The sequence below is a fragment of the Tamandua tetradactyla genome, chromosome 4 (genome assembly GCF_023851605.1).
Source record: "Tamandua tetradactyla isolate mTamTet1 chromosome 4, mTamTet1.pri, whole genome shotgun sequence".
Lineage (NCBI taxonomy): Eukaryota > Metazoa > Chordata > Mammalia > Pilosa > Myrmecophagidae > Tamandua > Tamandua tetradactyla.
In genome coordinates this window covers 39572469-39589386 of record NC_135330.1, presented here as the reverse complement: position 1 = coordinate 39589386, position 16918 = coordinate 39572469, and the positions used below count along the sequence as shown (strand labels likewise).

At 38.8% G+C, this 16918-nt stretch overlaps 1 protein-coding gene and 1 long non-coding RNA gene across 3 annotated transcripts in view; one reads left to right on the top strand and one right to left on the bottom strand.

Moving 5' to 3' along the window:
* Positions 1-1482, bottom strand: part of RNF2 (ring finger protein 2) — a 670080-nt gene extending 668598 nt beyond the window's left edge. The window contains exon 1 of the mRNA XM_077157233.1: positions 1357-1482. The gene's annotated coding sequence lies outside the window, so the exon portion shown is untranslated. The remainder of the gene's footprint in view (positions 1-1356) is intronic.
* LOC143680760 (uncharacterized) lies at positions 7-15403 on the top strand. Of its 2 annotated transcripts, XR_013174167.1 has the most exons (4): positions 7-162; positions 520-631; positions 11059-11139; positions 14510-15403. It is a non-coding gene; the product is annotated as an uncharacterized LOC143680760 (long non-coding RNA). The 2 variants fall into 2 exon arrangements; XR_013174166.1 differs by having other exon boundaries at positions 7-631.
* Positions 15404-16918: the final 1515 nt, after the last annotated feature.

Sequence of the window (16918 nt, the reverse complement as noted above, 5' to 3'; positions counted from 1 at the left end):
ATTCATCGGTTAATGGACACCCGGGTTGTTACTATCTTGGTATGTTTTTTTTTTTTGCATGGCCAGGCACCAGTAAACGAACCCAGGTCTCCTGCATGGCAGGAGAGACCTCTGCCACTGTTCTGCCGCCATTGCCCACCCTGTTACCATCTTCTGTCAGGTGTGAGTAATGCCACCATGAACATCATTGTGCAAATCTATCTGTTTAAGTCCATGCTCTCAGTTCTTTTGTGCACATACCTAGTACTGGTATTACCAGGTTAGTCATATGGTAATTCTATACTTAACTTTCTAAGGACCTGCCAAACTCTTGAAGATTAAGAATTCGCTATATTTTTATACTAGTATTTGGACATTGTACATTTATCTGTGTTTTAGAACTCATAGAACCTTGTTTTTATAACAACCAACATTTACTTGAACCTGTGAATTATCATTCAGCTTAATTAGTGGAAAAGACTCTTGTTAAGGAAATAAAAAATGGAACTCTATAACTTTTATTTATTTTTAATTTTTGAGAGGTGCCGACAAGGTGCTGTTGCATGCATTTGACGGTCGGCCATCTGTAGCCATGGAAGGAGTAAGTGCTGGGTACTTCTCGATTCCTCCTTCTGTCATAAGAAGTGGATAGGTAAGTTATTTCATTGAACCCTATCTGAAACTGTGAAATATACTTTAAAGTAAGCGCTAGTATTGCAAACTTGCTATACTAATCTAGTTGCATAACAAAAATTAATCTTTGGTCCCTCCCTCACACCACATATAAAATCTAGGTCAATACAGATAAAAAAAAACCTAAGTGTGGGAACTAAAACTATAAAACTCTGAGAAGAAAATAGATATGAATCTTCATAACTTGAGATTAAGCAATAGTTTCTTAGATATGGCACCAAAAGCACAAGCAACCCAATTAAAAATAGGTAAATTAACATCATTAAAATCACAGGCATTTGTACTTCAAAGGGCACCATCAAAAATGTGAAAAATCAATCCACAGAATAGGAGAAAATATTCGTAAAGCGTATATCTTGTAGGGTGTAGTATCTAGAATATAAAGAACCTTTATGACTCAACAACAAAAAAATGAATAACCCAATTTAAAAATAGGCAAAGGATTTGAATAGCTGTTTCTCTAAAGAAGATAGACAAATGACCCATAAACATATGAAATGATGCTCAAAATCATTAGTTATTAGGGAAATGCAAATCAAAACCACAACAGTCGAGGACTTCCTGGAAGATGGCGGCTTAGTAAGACGCGCGGATCTTAGTTTCTTCTCCAGGACACCTACTAGGGGAGTAGAAACGATACAGAAAGCGCCCAAAGCCACAACAGAGATAAAAAAGACAGCGTACCCCATCCTGGAACGGCTGGCTGGCTGAGAGAAGCAGCTCGGGTGAGATCGCCGAGGCGCGCGGGCCTTACCGGGCGGGGTGGCAAGCGGCCGGAGTTACTCCCTTCCCCCTTCCCGGGCCGGCTGGGAGAATTGGAGAGGCGGTCCCCTGAAACAAAGACGGCTGGCACCCACACCACGCGCAGCCCCCGGACCAACTGAGAGAATTGGATCGGAAACCCCCAGGCCGCGGAGAACGGTGACGGGTGGGGGAGGCCCCTTCCAAACCCGTGACTCCCGGGGAACGTGCACTCTCTCGGGCGGGCCGCTGCCGCTGGCGCCCTCCCGCCACGCTTGTTGCCCAGGGCCGACTAGGAAATTCGGACGGGCTCTTTCCCTGGCTGCGGCGACCAGCAACCCTCCCTGCGTTCGGACCCCGGGCCGGCTCAAGCCGTTTCGGCTAGCGAACCCCCAGGACGGCGAGAGTTTTCCAAAGTTTAAGGTCCCACAGCACCTTTTACTGGTGGGACCCGCAGACAAACGTGTGCCACGAGCGCCACCTACTGGGCAGGATAAGAAAAACAGAACCCAGAGATTTCACAGAAAAATATTACAACCTTGCTGGGTCCAACACCAAGAGAAATCTGAATAAATGCCCAGACGCCAGCAGCAGAAGATAACTGTCCACGCTCAAAAGATTGAGAATATGGCCCAGTCAAAGGAACAAACCAATAGCTCAAATGAGACACAAGAGCTGAGACAACTAATCCTGAATATACGAACAGAAATGGAAAACCTCTTCAAAAATGAAATCGATAAATTGAGGGAGGACATGAAGAGGACATGGGCTGAACATAAAGAAGAAATAGAAAAACTGAAAAACCAAATCGCAGAACTTATGGAAGTGAAGGATAAAGTAGCAAACATAGAAAAAATAATGGATAGCTACAATGATAGATTTAAAGAGACAGAAGATAGAATTAGTGATTTGGAGGATGGAACATCTGAATTCCAAAAAGAAACAGAAACTATAGGGAAAAGAATGGAGAAATTTGAACAGGGTATCAGGGAACTCAAGGACAATATGAACCGCACAAATATATGTGTTGTGGGTGTCCCAGAAGGAGAAGAGAAGGGAAAAGGAGGAGAAAAACTAATGGAAGAAATTATCACTGAAAATTTCCCAACTCTTATGAAAGACCTAAAATTACAGATCCAAGAAGTGCAGCGCACCCCAAAGAGATTAGACCCAAATAGGCGTTCTCCAAGACACTTACTAGTTAGAATGTCAGAGGTCAAAGAGAAAGAGAAGATCTTGAAAGCAGCAAGAGAAAAACAATCCATTACATACAAGGGAAACCCAATAAGACTTTGTGTAGATTTCTCAGCAGAAACCATGGAAGCTAGAAGACAGTGGGATGATATATTTAAAATACTAAAAGAGAAAAACTGCCAACCAAGACTCCTATATCCAGCAAAATTATCCTTCAAAAATGAGGGAGAAATTAAAACATTCTCAGACAAAAAGTCACTGAAAGAATTTGTGACCAAGAGACCAGCTCTGCAAGAAATACTAAAGGGAGCACTAGAGTCAGATACAAAAAGACAGAAGAGAGAGATATGGAAAAGAGTGTAGAAAGAAGGAAAATCAGATATGATATATATAATACAAAAGGCAAAATGTTAGAGGAAAATATTATCCAAACAGTAATAACACTAAATGTCAATGGACTGAATTCCCCAATCAAAAGACATAGATTGGCAGAATGGATTAAAAAACAGGATCCTTCTATATGCTGTCTACAGGAAACACATCTTAGACCCAAAGATAAACATACGTTGAAAGTGAAAGGTTGGGAAAAGATATTTCATGCAAATAACAACCAGAAAAGAGCAGGAGTGGCTATACTAATATCCAACAAATTAGACTTCAAATGTAAAACAGTTAAAAGAGACAAAGAAGGACACTATGTACTAATAAAAGGAACAATTAAACAAGAAGACATAACAATCATAAATATTTACGCACCAAATCAGAATGCCCCAAAATACGTGAGGAATATACTGCAAACACTGAAAAGGGAAATAACTCATATACCATAATAGTTGGAGACTTCAACTCACCACTCTCATCAAGGGACAGAACATCTAGACAGGGGATCAACAAAGAAATAGAGAATCTGAATATTACTATAAATGAACTAGACTTAATAGACATTTATAGGACATTACATCCCACAACAGCAGGATACACCTTTTTCTCAAGTGCTCATGGATCATTCTCAAAGATAGACCATATGCTGGGTCACAAAGCAAGTCTTAACAAATTTAAAAAGATTGAAATCTTACACAACACTTTCTCGGACCATAAAGGAATGATGTTGGAAATCAATAATAGGCAGAGTGCCAGAAAATTCACAAATACGTGGAGGCTCAACAACACACTCCTAAACAACGACTGGGTCAAAGAAGAAATTGCTAGAGAAATTAGCAAATACCTCGAGGCGAATGAAAATGAAAACACAACATATCAAAACTTATGGGACGCAGCAAAGGCAGTGCTAAGAGGGAAATTTATTGCTCTAAATGCCTATATCAGAAAAGAAGAAAAGGCAAAAATTCAGGAATTAACTATTCATTTGGAAGAACTGGAGAAAGAACAGCAAGCTAACCCCAAAGCAAGCAAAAGGAAAGAAATAACAAAGATTAGAGCACAAATAAATGAAATTGAAAACATGAAAACAATAGAGAAAATCAATAAGACCAGAAGTTGGTTCTATGAGAAAATCAATAAGATTGATGGGCCCTTAGCAAGATTGACAAAAAGAAGAAGAGAGAGGATGCAAATAAATAAGATCAGAAATGGAAGAGGAGACATAACTACTGACCTCACAGAAATAAAGGAGGTAATAACAGGATACTATGAACAACTTTACGCTAATAAATACAACAATTTAGAGGAAATGGACGGGTTCCTGGAAAGACATGAACAACCAACTTTGACTCAAGAAGACATAGATGACCTCAACAAACCAATCACAAGTAAAGAAATTGAATTAGTCATTCAAAAGCTTCCTAAAAAGAAAAGTCCAGGACCAGATGGCTTCACATGTGAATTCTACCAAACGTTCCAGAAAGAATTAGTACCAATTCTCTTCAAACTCTTCAAAAAAATCGAAGTGGAGGGAAAACTACCTAATTCATTCTATGAAGCCAACATCACCCTCATACCAAAACCAGGCAAAGATATTACAAAAAAAGAAAACTACAGACCAATCTCTCTAATGAATACAGATGCAAAAATCCTCAATAAAATTCTAGCAAATCGTATCCAACAGCACATTAAAAGAATTATACATCATGACCAAGTAGGATTCATCCCAGGTATGCAAGGATGGTTCAACATAAGAAAATCAATTAATGTAATACACCATATCAACAAATCAAAGCAGAAAAATCACATGATCATCTCAATTGATGCAGAGAAGGCATTCGACAAGATTCAACATCCTTTCCTGTTGAAAACACTTCAAAAGATAGGAATACAAGGGAACTTCCTTAAAATGATAGAGGGAATATATGAAAAACCCACAGCTAATATCATCCTCAATGGGGAAAAATTGAAAACTTTCCCCCTAAGATCAGGAACAAGACAAGGATGTCCACTATCACCACTATTATTCAACATTGTGTTGGAGGTTCTAGCCAGAGCAATTAGACAAGAAAAAGAAATACAAGGCATCAAAATTGGAAAGGAAGAAGTAAAACTATCACTGTTTGCAGACGATATGATACTATACGTCGAAAACCCGGAAAAATCCACAACAAAACTACTAGAGCTAATAAATGAGTACAGCAAAGTAGCAGGTTACAAGATCAACATTCAAAAATCTGTAGCATTTCTATACACTAGTAATGAACAAGCTGAGGGGGAAATCAAGAAACGAATCCCATTTACAATTGCAACTAAAAGAATAAAATACCTAGGAATAAATTTAACTAAAGAGACAAAAAACCTATATAAAGAAAACTACAAAAAACTGCTAAAAGAAATCACAGAAGACCTAAATAGATGGAAGGGCATACCGTGTTCATGGATTGGAAGACTAAATATAGTTAAGATGTCAATCCTACCTAAATTGATTTACAGATTCAATGCAATACCAATCAAAATCCCAACAACTTATTTTTCAGAAATAGAAAAACCAATAAGCAAATTTATCTGGAAGGGCAGGGTGCCCCAAATTGCTAAAAACATCTTGAGGAAAAAAAACGAAGCTGGAGGTCTCGCGCTGCCTGACTTTAAGGCATATTATGAAGCCACAGTGGTCAAAACAGCATGGTATTGGCATAAAGATAGATATATCGACCAATGGAATCGAATAGAGTGCTCAGATATAGACCCTCTCATCTATGGACATTTGATCTTTGATAAGGCAGTCAAGCCAACTCACCTGGGACAGAGCAGTCTCTTCAATAAATGGTGCCTAGAGAACTGGATATCCATATGCAAAAGAATGAAAGAAGACCCATCTCTCACACCCTATACAAAAGTTAACTCAAAATGGATCAAAGATCTAAACATTAGGTCTAAGACCATAAAACAGTTAGAGGAAAATGTTGGGTGATATCTTATGGATCTTACAACTGGAGGCGGTTTTATGGACCTTAAACCTAAAGCAAGAGCACTGAAGAAGGAAATAAATGGGAACTCCTCAAAATTAAACACTTTTGTGCATCAAAGAACTTCATCAAGAAAGTAGAAAGACAGCCTTCACAATGGGAGACAATATTTGGAAATGATATATCAGATAAAGGTCTAGTATCCAGAATTTATAAAGAGATTGTTCATCTCAACAACAAAAAGACAGCCAACCCAGTTACAAAATGGGAAAAAGACTTGAACAGACACCTCTCAGAAGAGGAAATACGGATGGCCAAGAGGCACATGAAGAGATGCTCAATGTCCCTGGCCATTAGAGAAATGCAAATCAAAACCACAATGAGATATCATCTCACACCCACCAGAATGGCCATTATCAACAAAACAGAAAATGACAAGTGCTGGAGAGGATGCGGAGAAAGAGGCACACTTATCCACTGTTGGTGGGAATGTCAAAGGGTGCAACCACTGTGGAAGGCAGTTTGGCGGTTCCTCAAAAAGCTGAATATAGAATTGCCATACGACCCAGCAATACCATTGCTAGGTATCTACTCAAAGGACTTAAGGGCAAAGACACAAACGGACATTTGCACACCAATGTTTATAGCAGCATTATTTACAATTGCAAAGAGATGGAAACAGCCAAAATCTCCATCAACAGAAGAGTGGCTAAACAAACTGTGGTATATACATACGATGGAATATTATGCAGCTTTAAGACAAGATAAACTTATGAACCATGTAATAACATGGATGGACCTAGAGAATATTATGCTGAGTGAATCCAGCCAAAAACTAAAGGACAAATACTGTATGGTCCCACTGATGTGAACGGACATTCGAGAATAAACTTGAAATATGTCATTGGTAACAGAGTTCAGCAGGAGTTAGAAACAGGGTAAGACAATGGGTAATTGAAGCTGAAGGGATACAGACTGTGCAACAGGACTAGATACAAAAACTCAAAAATGGACAGCACAATAATACCTAATTGTAAAGTAATCATGTTAAAACACTGAATGAAGCTGCATCTGAGCTATAGGTTTTTGTTTTGTTTTGTGTTGTTTTGTTTTGATTTTACTATTATTACTTTTATTTTTTTCTCTATATTAACATTCTATATCTTTTTCGGTTATGTTGCTAGTTCTTCTAAACCAATGCAAATGTACTAAGAAAGGATGATCATGCATCTATGTGATGATGTTAAGAATTAATGATTGCATGTGTAGAATGGTATGATCTCTAAATGTTGGGTTAATTTCTTTTTTTCTGTTAATTAAAAAAAAAAAAAAAGAGAAGGGATAATTGGAGATGAAGGGATACAGACAGTACAATGGGACTGGATATAAAAACTCAGAAATGGACAGCACAATACTACCCAATTGTAATGCAATTATGTTAAAACACTGAATGAAGCTGCATGTGAGGTATAGGTTTTTTGTTTTTGTTTTTTTTGTTTTTTTTTCTTTCTATTATTGTTTTAATTCTTATTCTGTTGTCTTTTTATTTCTTTTTCTAAATCGATGCAAATGTACTAAGAAATGATGAATATGCAACTATGTGATGTTATTAAGAATTACTGATTGTACATGTAAAAAAAAAAAAAACCACAACAGTCACCACTTTATACTAAGATGATTATAACCAGAAAGATATTAACAAGAGTTGATGAGGACATGGAGAAATTGGAGCCTTCATTCATTTCTCAAGGGAATTTCAATGTTGCAGCAACTTTGAAAAAGTTTGGCAGTTCCTCAAAAAATTAAACATAAACTTTTCATATACCCAAACAGTGCCACTCCTAGCTATATAACCAAGAGAACTGAAAATATATGTTCACATAAAAACTTGTAAAAACAAGTTTATAGGAGCATTATTCATGATAGCCAAAAAGTGGATATAACCCCAAAGTCCATCAAAATGTGATATAACCGTACAATGGAATTCTTCAGCCATAAAAAAGAATGAAGTACAGATTCATGCTACAACATGAATGAACCTTGGAAACATGCTAAGTAAAAAATATGGCATGAAAGGCCACATATTGAATGATTCCATTTCTATGTGATGTACTAAAGAGGTAAATCCATGAAGAGAGAAAATAAATTAATATTTACTGGGAGGAGGGGAAATGCAGAATTACTTCTAATGGGGTACAGGATTTCTTTTGGGGTGGTGAAAATGTTCTGGAATTAGATAGTGATGATGGCTTCGCAATCTTATGAATATACTGAAAACTAATGAATTCTACACTTTAAACGGGGGATATTTTGGTGTGTGAATTATAGCTGAGTAAAAAAGCAAAAAATTCATTTTAGGGAATGTATCATATTTCATCCATTTTGAAATGTTTTATCATCTCTGAAATTGGGATGCATATTACTGAAATACAGTAAATTGTCTAAGAAAATTAAAAAACTAATATGAGTAAAAAGTATAGAATTGAATTATAATCAATATATTTTTTATCTCCGTTAGCAATCATTTATCTGTTTTGTAGTTTGTTTTTTATTGTAGTTTTAAAGCTTTATTGAGGAAGATATCTGTAGTGGTAAACCCTTTTTAGGTATAAAATTTTATGAATTTTGACAAATGTATGCTGTCATGTAACCACCTCTGCATGCAAGATCACAGCATGTTTCCATTATCTCTAAGTCACCTCATCTGCTTTCCCACTCAGTCCTTTCCCTTCATCCCAGCCCTCACACCACTGATCTGATTTCTGTCCCTTTTCCAGAACATCATATGAATGGAGTCGTGTAACATGTAGGCTTTTGGGTCTGACTTCTTTTACTTAGCTTAATGCTTTTGGAGTCATTCATGTTGTTGTATGTGTAAGTAGTCCATTTATTTTGATTGCTGAGTAATATTCATTGTGTGGATGTCCTACAGCTTGTTGAACTGTTTACCAGGTGATGGATATTCAGATTGTTTGCAGTTTGGGGATATTATGAATAAGCTGCCATAAACATTAGAGTGCTGGTTTTTGTTTGGACATCTGTTTTCATTTCTCAGGCATTAATACCTACGAATGGTGTTGCTAGATCATATGACAAGTTTTTGTTTACCTTTTTTAAGAAGTTGTACCATTTTGAATTTCCACCCGCAATTTGTGAAAGTTCTGCACCCTTGCTAGCACTTGGTGTTATGTTGTTTTTTAAATTTTAGCCATTTTAATATATGTATGGTTGTCACACATTGTGGCTTTCATTTTTTTTCCTCATTAACTAATGATATTAAACATCTTTTCACATGCTTACCTACCATCCAAGCATCCATACCTCTTCCTGGGTGAAGTTCCATTCAAATCTTTACACCTTTTTTTTAATTGGGTAATTTTCTTATTATTGGTTTAGCAGTATTCTTTTTTGTTTGTTTGTTTGGCAGTGTTCTTTATATATTCTAGATATAAGTTATTTATCTGCTGTGTGTTTTGCAGATATTTTCTCCCAATCTTTAATTTTCTTAATTGGGTCTTTCAAAGAGATTTTTAATTTTGATGAAGTTAGTCTATCAGTATTTTTTCTTGTTCCTGCTTTTGATATCATGTCTATGAAATCTGCCTAACCCAGGTTCACAAAGATTTTCTTTTGTGTGTTTTTCTAGAAGCTCATAGATTTAGTTTTTACCTTTAGGTCTGTGATCTATTTTGTATATAATGCAAGGTACAAGTAGGATTAATTTTTTTGCTCTATAGATATCCACTTCAGTACCATTTTTTAAAAATATTATCCTTCCGTGAATGACTTGAGCACTTTTTCTATAATAAATTGCCTTGAATCTATAGATCAATTTAGTGAGAATTGCCTTGAAAATGGTATATATCTCTATTTATTTATATCTTCTTTGACTTCTCTCATTGTTTTATGGTTTTCAGCTTACAAATATTACATATTTTGGTTAAATTTATCATTGTGTTCTTTCTATTTTTGATGTTATTAATAGTACTGGCTTTTAAACTTGTTACTATTTATTCATTGCTAGTAACATAGAAATACATGTGATTTTTCAAGTGACCTTGCTACATTCATTGTTAGTTCTAGTAGAGTTTTATAGGTTCTTTAGCGTTTTTTACATGGTTGATCATGTCATCTCTGAGAAAGACAGTTTTATTTTTGCCTTTCTAATATATATGCCCTTTATTTCTTTTTCTTGCCTTATTGAACTGGGTACAGTTACCAGTACTATATTGAATAGAAATAGTGAAAGCAAGCATCTTTGCTATTTTCCTGATCTTAGGAAGAAAGCATTCATTCTTTTACCATAAAGTGTGATATCAGCTATAGGTTTTCATGGATAACTTTTCCTAGGTTAAGGAATTTCCTTTTATATCTAGTGTGCTGAGAGTTTTTATCTGAAATAGTTAGATGTTGGATTTTGTCAAATACTTTTCCTGCATCTACTGAGATGACCATAATGTTTTTCTTTGTATGACTTGATGGTATCAGGTTAATTACGTTGACTGATATGGTGAGCCTATCCTGCATTACTGGGATAAATTCTACATCATCATGATATAGTACTCTTTTTACATATTGCTGAATTCAATTTGCTAATATTTGTTAAGGATTTTTATGTCTATGTTCATGATGAGTATTGGTCTGTAGTTTTCTTTAAAATTTTTTTACAGTATCTTTGTTTAGTTTTGGTATCAGGGCCATGATGGCCTTAAAATGTAAGATAAAGAGAGTTCCCTCCTCTTTTTTTTTTTCTAGAAGAGTTTATGTAGAATTTTATTATTTCTTTCTCAAATGTTTGATAGTATTAATCAGTAAAGCCAGCTGAACGTAAAGTTTTCTTTGATTTAAGGTATTTAATTATGAATTAAATTTCTTAAAAAGATACAGAACTCTATCTGATTTCTTTCTTCTCTCTTGTGTTTATTAGTCTGGCTAGAGTTTTATCCACGGTCTTTTCAAAGAACTTTTGGGTTCCGTGATTCCCTTTCCAATTTTGTTTGTATATTATTTCGGTCCTTCAGCTTGCTTTGTATTTACTCTTCTAATTTTATTTTTATGTCTCATGTTTAAATATACTAGCTCTCTCTTTTTTTCCTCCAAGAGGCAGAAACTGGTGAAACAGTTGCCTTTAACTTCCATATGCTTAGAAACAGACTCACCTGTACTAGAACCAGAAAAGCAGGTAAATGAATTTCCAATTTCTACATCATAAATTTAGAATGCATATTTCATTTCAACTATTGCTAATTTAGCTGTGTTTCCCATTATAATAGCAATACAATGGAATCCTATTATAATGCTATATTAAGGAGTTATAATAATTTTATTTCTGTGTTTTTCTAAATATAGCTATTAAGCTCCAGAGAATATAATTTGATATGGGACATGTCCTAATTTGTGTAATAATGAAAGCCCGAGCAATATAATAAAAACCGCAATGTCTGGAATCACATAGGCCTGGGTTCAAACCCTATCTCCATTTCCACTTATTCTAGTCAAGTTACTTATTCTCTCTGAAACTGTTTCTTCATTTATAAAATGTAGGCAAAATAATAAATACTTTAGAGAATTACAGTGAGGATTAAATGATGTAAGATATGTGAAAGTGCCTAGCAGTATCTGATATATGATAGGCATTAAAAAAATATTCATTTTTCTTCTTTTCTTTAGCTATGTTATAATGAGATTCAACTACTTTCAGTATAGCTACTTATATAGTCATCGATTTATGTGATCTTTGCTGTAGTGTCTCATTTTGTTATTGTAGAACACAAAGGCTCATTGCTAACTTTATACTCTTTCATATTGATATTATTCTAAATTCAGATTTTCTAAAAGGAAGCCACAGAATCTGCTTTACTTATTTATTCACTGTCTTTTATAGTGACCTCCTAATGACTACTTAATAAGTGCCTTACTGCCTATTGGATCTGTGTCTCCATCCCTGCTGTATTCAGATGACAGATACTTGAGATGAAGAGGTTTTGGAGTAGTAGGACATGATTTTTAAACTGTGATCGTTTATGATTGCAGTGTGAATTTTGCAAATTAATGCCGAATTAATTACATATTGTCATTATTCAGAATGATTGTGAAGGTCAGAGGAATGAGAAAGTAAAGGATCACATGTCCAATAAATTATTTGTTTGTGTGTAGGACAGAATGGTACAGAATTGCCTTCCTGATTAGTGTAAAATGAAAGGAAAATGACCTAGCATTTTTCTCCCTAAGTAGGATTGAATTTTGTGTTGTCATATTTATTTTTTAGCTCATTTGACAAAAATTGGGAGTTTCTGGCATAGTGCCTTATATTTATTGAATAAATGAATCTTTTAGCCAAGTATGCTTTTTTATTTAACAAGTAAAATATGTTTGTTCTAGAAAATTAGAAAACATAGGAAATCATAAACAAGGAAATGAAACTATCCAGCACTCACAGGTTACCACTATAATACAGTGGTTCAGAGCAAAAACTCTGAAGTCAGGTTACTCAGGTTTAAACCTCAGCCAGTCTACTTACTAGCTGTTTAGGATCCCTTCTTATCTACAGAAAAGGGATGCTAATAATAATAGTACTTATCTTGTAGAGCTATTTTTTTAAAATCCTTTTTTTATTGTGAAAAATAACAAATATACAAAAAAGCAATACATTTCAAAGCACACTCCAACAATTGTAGAACAGATTTTATAAATTTTTTTATTTATTAAACATAACAACATACAAACAGACATTCTTACCATATGATCATTCCATTCTACATATATAATCAGTAACTCACAGTAGCGTTACATAGTTGTATATTCGTCATCATGATGATTTCTTAGAAGATTTGCATCAATTCAGAAAAAGCAATAAAAAGAAAACAAAAAAATTCATGCATACCATACCCCTTACCCCTCCCTTTCATTGGTCAGTAGCATTTCAATCTACATTTCCGTGCACAGTTTTCTTCTGTGCAAAATGGGTTCAGTCTTGCTGCCTGCTCCAGAGGGCTCCTGGGAGGCGGAGGAGGGTGGGGGTGGAATGGGGCGGCCACGGTGGGGCCCCAGGCCCACCAGCAGCGGCCCTCGCTGGGTTGGGGGTGGGGGTGGGTGTCTCTGTTATCACCAAACCAGAGCCCCCGAGGCTGTCTCCCGGCCGATGATCCCGGTTTCCGGTCCTCTCAGCGCCCCCCTTCCTGGCCAGCGCAGCCATCCTCACCCTTCCTCCCAGGGGTGGCCGGAGGTCCGGGAATCACGTGGCCGCGTGACCGGAGCGTCTGAGTCACTGAGTGAGAAGAAACCCCTCGCACAAAAGCGGCACACAGGGCCTCTGTGGTGTGGGGGTGACCCCACGCTGTGGGAGGTGACTCACCCCGACCACGGGCACGCGCACACGCACACGCCACTCACGGGCCCGGGCAGCGCCCCTGTCCTCTCCTCCATGCCCAGAGCTGCTTCCCGGCTGAAGGGCAGGTGCAGGCGCCTCCCAGCAAAAGGGAGCCCCGCGTCGCTGTCCCCACGGGCTGGGGACAGAATAGGACCAGGGGTTTGATTCCAGGATAAACTGAAGAGCTAGACAGAGCTGAGGGGTGCACAGCATTGCGGCTGTCCTAAAGGCCACTGGGTGGTAGACCTTAAAATGGGTAATTACGTGTTACGGGAATTTTACTTCAATTAAAAAAATAAATAAAAAAGAAGAGTGGTAGAGCCAGTTTGGGGAACTTGGTGAAAGGAACTGGGCAGACAGGTGTGGGGAGAATATGACCAGCCTCTCCTGCAAACCAGGAAGGAGGCTCTGGCTTTTCCATGCTGCATTCCCAGAAACAGACTCCAGGGTCCCACCCGCTAGAGGACACATGCTCACCACGTCAGGGAGGATCTAATAAATAAGGAAAGTGCATGGCGCCCTTGCCCAGGTGGGCACTGCCGGGTCCTTTGCATGCACTGCCCCACTTCCGCCTCCCAGCAGCCCTCTGGAGCAGGCAGCAAGACTGAACCCATTTTGCACAGAAGAAAACTGCACGGAAATGTGAAGTAACTTGCTGTGTTCATTTCTCAGGACTGTTATAGCAACTTACCACAAACTTATGGGTTTAAAACAACAGACATTTATCATCTCATAGTTCTAGAGACTAAAATTCTGAAATCAAGGTGTCAGGAGGGCCATGTTCCTCTGAAGTCTCTAGGAAAGGATCCTTCCTTGTCTTCGTAGCTTCTGGTGGTTGCTCATCATCCTTGGCATTACTGGCTTATGGAGGTAGCATTTCAACCTCTTTCTCCTCTGTCTATGGAGTTTGCACTTTTGTGTGTCTTTTCACATGGCATTCTCCTGTCTCCCTGCCCATCTCTGTTTGGATTGGGGCCTACCCTAATTCAGTAGGATCTCCTGTTAATTTGATTACATCTGCAAACATCCTATTTCCAAATAAGGTTACAATCATAGGTATTGGGGTTTAGAATTTTCAATCCATGACACATGTCCAAGGCCACACAACCGCTAAATAGAAGTTTAATCCAAAATCTTCTGTTTCCAAGGTCTGAGCTTTAACTGCTCTATTTGGCATTTACAGAGCCCTCATTGTGGACCAGGAACCTTCCTTTGCGTGCATTATCTGATTTAGTTCCCCCAGCAACAAGGTGAGGAAAGTACTATTGGCCCCATTTTTAAAATGAGGAAACTAAATCTCAGCGAGGTTAAGTATGTTGACAAGGTCACACAGCTGGTAAGTGGGGACGTGAAAATTCAAACCCAATTCTGATCCCAAAGGGCATGATCTTCACCACGACATGTGTGTTCTCTTTATTTTCTGGTACAGTGTCTGTGATCATTTCACTTGTCAAGCAGACTAGGTTATGGCAACCAGTTGTTTGGCATTTCGTAGATGAATTAGCATCTATAGTCAGTTAATTGCATCTACAGCTGAATTGTATCTACAATCAACAAAGGAGATTGCCCTCAGCAATGAGAGGAGTCTCCTTATCCAAGTAGTTGGAGAACTTAAAGCCAGAACCAAAGATCTCAGAAGTCAGAAAGAACTCCAGCCTCTACTGCAGCTGGCCAGCTTCCCCTGGAGAATCCAACTTCATCTTCATTGGGGTTTCCAACTCGTGGCCTGCCCTGTGCAATTTGGACTGACCAATGCCCATGGTCGCCTGACTATATATATATATATATGTAGGAGCCAAAGGGTTAAAACAAGACCTGCAGAGTTTGTTGGGAGGAGCTGGAGTCTCTGGGTGGGCAAGACACCGAGGAGATAGTTACTTGCTTTGTTTGAAACAGTCTGGGAGGAACAGAATGTTCCTTTACCCCCAAATGGTTACATTAAGTGTGAAGAAAGTTAAGTACTTTGTTTCCTCAGGAAATGCAGGCATGCCTTTTGTTACCCTGCAGTCTATAAGCAGGAGCTGGTTTAGAGTAAAGTTGTCTGTTGCTTGTTAAAGTTAAGCTTCAGACCCCCTGATCCCATCTGTTTGTCTCTTTCTTTCTTTCAGTCTCTCTTTCTCATCATTCCTTGATATCCTTAGAGCTCTGTTTCATAGGACGCAACATATATATATATATATATGTCCTGTTGGTTCTGTTTCTCTGGAGACCCTAACACAAGTCCTTTTTCTCTGAATTCCACACTCCTCCACCCATGGTTTGGATTGGGTAAAGCTTGATTATTCTTGGTATTTCTGCACAGCGGCTAGAGGGGCTGTGCCCCAGGACTAATAGGACAGTGTTCCCAGGGTCTGCTCTGAGGGTGTTGTGCAGGTGGGCAAGGCTGAGGGAGGTAGGCAGGGCTGACTGGCCGCCAAGTCCAGTGGTTTTCACTTGGCTGTGCATCAGACTCTCCTTTGAAGCTTTTAGAAAACCCAGAGGTTCTAACTAACCATCAAGTGATGGCAGTCTGTGGTGGGGGTGAGGAGGGCCACTCCATGTGGCAGCTCGGGCCAGAAACCTTCATCCACGCCCAGTGCCATTCTCTACCCCATGGATCACATCCCTTTGGAGCCAGCCAGAATTCAGAAGGGAAATCAGGAGCCCCAAACTCCCAGCCTGCAAGCTGCAGACAGCCTGGAGAGAGGTCCTGTTTGCCTGGATTTGCTGCTGTTGGTGTGACTTTAAGTTGAACATCTTTAAACAAAACACCTATTCTCCACTTTGCCACAGGCCCCATCCCTCCCCAATGCCTTACACCCTCCCACTCACTAGGTCAGTTTACTACATTACTCTGGCCTCTGACAACCCTTGAATTTGAGACCCAGTGCCTTCTAGGCCAAAATGAGGAAACTGAGGCACGGGGAAGTTACAGTCAGGTCCTCAATGAGTGATGGTTCCTAGAACAGGGGTTGTTATAGCTGGAGCAAAGGCCAGGATTTATAATAATCCCCATTTCTGAGGGGATTTTACCTTGCCCTGGGTATTAGTTTCCTCTTGCTGCTATAACACACCACATAGTTCATGGCTTAAAACAACCCAAAGTCAGTATCTTACAATTATGGAGGTCAGAAATCCAGAATCAGTCTCGCTGGGCTAAAGTCAAGGAGTCCTCAGGGCTGGTTCCTTCTGGGAGTTCCAGGGGTGCATCTGTGCACTCGCCACCCTCAGCTTCTGGAGGCTGCCTGCGTCCCTCAACTCACGGCCCCTGGCTCACATCATGCCAAGCCCTGCTTCCATTGTCACATCACCTACCATTCTCCAGCCCCTCTGCCTCCCTCCTAGAAGGACTCTTGTGATTACATTGCACCCATCTGAACAATCCAGGCCAATCTCGTCTCCAAATCCTTAACTTGACCACCTTTGCAAAGTCCCTATTGCTGAGTAAGGGACCCTATTCACAGGCCTGGGGATTACGGTGGAGACATCTTTGGTCGGGGGAAGAGGGGTGCATTACTCTCTCGTGCCCTGGGAACAAGTTCAGAGGGCAGCAATCTGGGGCTCCCAACAGAATGGCACCCCAGGCCCTCCCGGCCTGGCGGGAGCACAGCCA